At 45.9% G+C, this 5523-nt stretch overlaps 1 long non-coding RNA gene across 1 annotated transcript; it reads left to right on the top strand.

Annotated features, from left to right (window-relative positions):
- Positions 1–284: 284 nt before the first annotated feature.
- LOC101687885 lies at positions 285–4695 on the top strand. Its single transcript, XR_001176632.2, has 3 exons — positions 285–510; positions 3660–3787; positions 4045–4695. It is a non-coding gene; the product is annotated as an uncharacterized LOC101687885 (long non-coding RNA).
- Positions 4696–5523: the final 828 nt, after the last annotated feature.

Raw genomic sequence — 5523 nt, 5'->3', positions numbered from 1 at the left:
TTAACTTTGAAAGACTGAAGAATCATGGGGGAAAAGCCACGAATTCTAGGTGTTGCTTTCCCCTACCTCTGAAGTTCCTCGGTTCTCACTGATCGGTGAACTTCTTCTTGGCGGGATGTTCTTGCTGATCAGCGGGAGGGGCCTGTTGCCGTGATTCTCAAATCTCTTTGCAGGAGGCGGAATTGCGCCGCCCTTGCCAGGGGCCGGGCTAAGTCATCCACTTGCTTCGCTCTCTCGGAGCTTTTATTCCCTGAGCGCTTTCCGTAGAGCTCGGAGGGCGGGAATGAAGATGGCGCCGCCCAGTCTCCGCCCAGAGGAGCCGAGAGCTCGGGGCCCCACTCTTTAGTGCAGCCTCAGAGAAAAGGACTCAATCCCTCCCGTCTCCCTGGTCCCCGGCTGCGCTCCAAGCTCACCCGGCCTGTCACCCACCGTTTCCGTCTCTGGCGCATGGAGTCTCCAAATCCAGATTTCTGCCCCGCGATCCTGTGCCACTCCTTCCAGAGAAGGAAGGTGAGTCTCCCCGGATCTGCCACTTGTGGGGTCCCTCCCGGAAGAGCAGTGGCCTGACGGTGCCTCAGATCATGGTGTAAGGTAACCCCGAGCGGAGAGCTCACCCCTTAGCTTCCTCTCTACAGCCGGCTTCCCTGCTCCGATACCTGGGAGCTCTGCCACCCTCAGACACCCCGGGTCTTTCTCTGACCCCAAGTGTCCTGAGACCGCATTGTCCCCGCAAGGGCTCCACCCTCCAGTTAGCCTCTGGAGCCCCGTCCCTCAGTGGCGCAGACTTCTAAAAGTTCCAGTTTTGTTCTCTGCTGCTCCGCGGCTTGCCGGGAGTCGGCCCTCCCCCCACGGTCTCTCTTCCTGTGTATCACCTCGGATTCACTTCTCCACACATCCCACCTTCCAGAAAGTGACTGCTTTTTTTTTTTTTTTAAAGATCTTATTTATTTATGTATTTATTTATTTGAGAGAGAGAGAATGCATGAGGAGAGGGAGGGTCAGAGGGAGAAGCAGACTCGCTGCTGAGCAGGGATCCTGATGTGGGACTTGATCCTTGGACTCCAGGACCGTGACCTGAGCTGAAGGCAGTCGCTTAACCAGCTGAGCCACCGGTGCACCTCTGTAGTTGCTTTTCTGTTCCTAGAATTGCTGCTCTTCTTCTCTTCCATCTCCTGGTGAGTTTGTAGGTGTTCAGACAACTATCTTGACAACTATCTGGCTGAATTTCTGGGACCCCATGAAATTTAGGTCACCTACTCCTCTGCCATCTTTCTCCACCTCCTACCTAGAATCTGGGTTTTGTTGTTGTTGTTGTAGTTTAAGTAGGCTCCATGCCCAGTGTGGATCCCAGCCAAGGGCTTGAACTCGTGATCCCAAGATAAGAACTGAGCTGAGATTGAGAGTTGGACACTTACAGACCTTATGGATTTTATTTTATGTTCATCACTTTGAAAATTATTTCAATAACACAGTTTTCCCAATTTCCCCAAAAGCAATCCTTATAAAGATGACCGCTATGCCAGCAGCATAGTGTGTGTTTGTTAATCTTCATCATTTCTACTACAAGCAAAAGTAATGCATATACTTTATCAAAATGAACTTGGGCAACAGAGAAGTGTAAAAGGAAAATAGGGGAAATGGAATCCTATTGTACATGCAGTTTAGCAATGGGCTTTCCAGATGAGACTATTTATCTTGGGAATCTCTTTGTGAATGTCTTTCCCATGGCGGGTGCCCTCGATACATTTAAAGACATGAGAGCTGACTTTAGTGGCAAGAGTCAGCAACTTGATACTCTTCCAGCATTTCTAAAGCACTGTCTGCCTCCTAATTCTGGCTCCCTCTGCATGAGTGTGGACAGAAGCAGCTGGCCAAAGGAGCTCATCGGTGCAGAAATATGCCCAAAGGAGGTTGGGTGTTCCAAACTTGGGTCCCAGCTGGGTCTCCTCCAAGGGCCTCTTTGTAGCAGGAACCTGCTAGTCAATGTTGCCAGGGAGAAGATACTAATTACTTGAACATGATGGTAACAGTCCATATGCAAAGAAGCCATCTATCATAGAGCTTCTGGATGCATCACTCAAAGATCTGAGAAGTAAACAAGGCAACAAGACTGAGCCCCAGGTATGGGCAGGGTGTACAAGGCTGAAGCTGTCTTCTGCATGCACAGTGATCCTACAGGTTTGCTTCCATCCAAGTACTTAAACTTGATCTCTCCAGAATTCTGAAATGAGATACAGGAGCTGCTCTCAGATCACTGCGTTCTACAGAGGTGCTTCCCGATTTCCCTAACATCCCTGGGCTTGGACCAGGAGGATGGCACCCTCTGTTGTCTGTTTCCACAGCGACACCGTGTGGCAGGACCAGCAACAGCGGCCCAAAATCCTGGACGCTGGTTTTCCCATTTTCTCTGCTGGAGATGATAGCAGCCAGGAATCATGGAGTACCCCTGCGGGGTGATATCACAGGCAAGACGATAGCACGAAAATTAAAAACACATTCTCACTCTAAGTAGGACAGGATAATAGAATTACTTAAGTTAAATAATAAAATAAATGTGTATATCAAGCTGATGACTAGATTAATCACAAAGGCAGCTATTTCTTGTTACCTGCCCTCTATGATTCAGGAATGTAAGGTGCTTTGCCTTTGGCAACTCATTTACCCTTCACAGCAGAACTTAGGTGTGCCTTTATTTTCAACATTTGAGGAAACTAAGAGAAATTAAGGAACTTACCCACATTTACTTGTGCCAAGATGTGGTAAAATTTCAGAGATCAAAAAAAGAAGCCAGCATCCTGGGAGGGAAGAAAGATGTCCCTTCTTACATTCTCTGTCCCCTCTAGGTGCAGAGGGGTCAAGAAAGATCAAAAGATTCAACAAAGGATAGCATTCCCACAAATTGAGACTTCCAATTTCTCACGTCACCATGTCCAGTCCAAATCTTACAAAACACCTACCCATTTTCACCTCCAGTTTCTCATTGTGACTGGTAAAAAGCAGTCATTAAATGGACCCATGGACAGTATTCTTACAGTTATGTCATACAGATTTCCTGGGCACGATGCCCAACTTGGTTTAATTTATTCTTATTAATTAAAATAGAGCTTCATAAAGTATGATTGTTATATTGAATTTATATGACCTAGCCATCTGCTGGGAGCACAAATGTGTGTGACAACAGAAATGTGATGTCACACACGAAACATTCTATTCTCCATTATCTTCGCTAATAGTGCAACATAAATCAATGCAAAGAAGTATCCTGACATTCAACCCTGCTCCTAATTCTTCTCACACTTCAGTCTCCGGGAGATTTGACAGGACTAAAAGTGTATTAACCTGGGATCATGCGGTTGCAGAGAAGGAAGACATGCCAAACTAGTTCATAGGAAGTTGTGGATTTTCTCTAAAATAATCTTTTCCCGGGGCACCTGGGTGGCTCAGTGGGTTAAGCCTCTGCCTTCGGCTCGTGCCATGACCTCAGGGTCCTGGGATCGAGCCCCGCTTCGGGCTCTCTGCTCAGCAGGGAGCCTGCTTCCCTCTCTCTCTCTGCCTGCCTCTCTGCCTACTTGGCGATCTCTGTCAAACAAATAAATGAAATCTAAAAAAAATAAAATAAAAACTAAAATAAAATATCTTTTCCCAATTCTCCCCCACAGAGATTTAAGGATGGACTTAGGAAGCAGCAAGTACCCCAAATTTCTGTTAAAGACAACCTGTTAATGAACATAAACCTCACAGTGTAAAAGCCGAAGTGTAGTTGATGGATGCCAGGAGTCAGAAAGTGGTGAGTATCCGGGGAAGAGGAGTGAGAATAAACTTAGGGTAATATGCGGAGAGAAGCAATCCCATCAATAATTAATGGAATGAAACAGGTTAAAATTGCAATAGCAGAGGAACCAAAATGAGGATATAACTGGAGAAGGGGGAGGCAGCAGGGAAGAGGGCATGTTTGTATTGGTTCGCTATCGCTATGTGACAAATTACCCCCAAAACTCAGCAGCTTAATACAACAGTCATTTATTTTCACTCCTCCATCTGCAGATGAACTGGAGTTCACCTGATCCAGGCTCAGTCTGGCTAAATGGCTTTGCTTTCCCCTGCGGGCCAATGAGTCAACCAGAACAGCTTTGCCCCACATCTGTTATCCTTCTCCAGAGACCAGCAGGCTCACCAGGTAACAGCAGAGATACAAGAGAGCAGACCCTGCCATGCAAGCACTTTTCTAATCCCTTACTGCATCTTGACTAAGAACATCCCATTATCCAAAGGGTGTCACGTGGATGAGCCCACAGTCAAAGGATGAGTTGTGGAGCAGGGAGGGTCTGCAAAGCCACATGGCAATGGACAAAGAGGTAGGGAGGGATGAAGGACTGCAGCCAGGGGGCACAGAAAGGTGGGTGATGGTAGAGGCGAACTAAATCCTCTTATAGAAAAACAAAATTCTATCAAAGAAGAAACCAATAGAAAATACTCTGTATGACTGATAGTGTCGTGGTACAAGATTATTATTTAGAGAAGCAGATTAATATTCAAGAGAACTGAAAATTGAAATAGAGTTGTTTCCTTCTGAAGATTAGTACCAAGATGAGAAGCCAGTGAGTTAAGGCTTATAAAAACCTTTCATTTGTTGTTTGATTGTTTAAACTGTGTGTTATTATTTAAAATATTTTTAATTAATTTTTAGAAAACTGTTTAAATAGACCCCAACTACTCGATACAATGTCGCAGATTAAAGATAAAAAAGAAACAGGGGTGCCTGGCTGGCTCAGTCGGTAGACACAGGACTCTCAATCTCAGGTTCATGAGTTCAAGCCCCATGTTGCGTGTAGAGTTTACTTCAAAAGCAAAAACAAAGACTCAACTAAAGATTAGAAAGAAACAGGGACGCCTGGGTGGCTCAGTTGGTTAAGCAGCTGCCTTCAGCTCAGGTCATGATCCCAGCGTCCTGGGATCGAGTCCCACATCGGGCTCCTTGCTCAGCAGGGAGCCTGCTTCTCCCTCTGCCTCTGCCTGCCACTCTGTCTGCCTGTGCTCGCTCTCTCCCCCTCTCTCTGATAAATAAATAAAATCTTTAAAAAAAAAAAAAAAAAAGATTAGAAAGAAACAGTCTTCTCCCTCACAGAGTCCACAGTATTGTAAGATGGAGCTATAAACAAATAGTAGCAAGAAAACACTAAGCAGGGTGAGGGAGACGGGAGCTCAGTGTAACCCCCCACCCACCCAAGGACAGATCAGGGGGGATTTACAGGGTGGGGGGAGGAGCGACATGGACTTCTCAATGAGTCTTGAAGTGCAGGAGTTTGAGAATAGCCTCTCCTGCCTAAAATCTTCAGAATTGGAAAAATAAGTGTTGAAAAAGAAGTGTTGAAAAATAAGTGCTGAAAAAAGTTTGCTATCCTAGAAAGCAAAGAGAACTGCCTTCTGTGGGTATGTAACTATGGTAAATACCTGAAGAGCAGGAGGCATCCAACTGAAGAAGGAAACACCAGCCTAAAATGTGCTCAGAAAACTATTGCATCA

This window comes from Mustela putorius, unplaced genomic scaffold (genome assembly GCF_011764305.1).
Source record: "Mustela putorius furo isolate JIRA1106 unplaced genomic scaffold, ASM1176430v1.1 tig00003875_pilon_pilon_pilon, whole genome shotgun sequence".
NCBI classification, from domain to species: Eukaryota; Metazoa; Chordata; class Mammalia; order Carnivora; family Mustelidae; genus Mustela; species Mustela putorius.
This window is presented reverse-complemented; position numbering and strand designations above follow the sequence as displayed.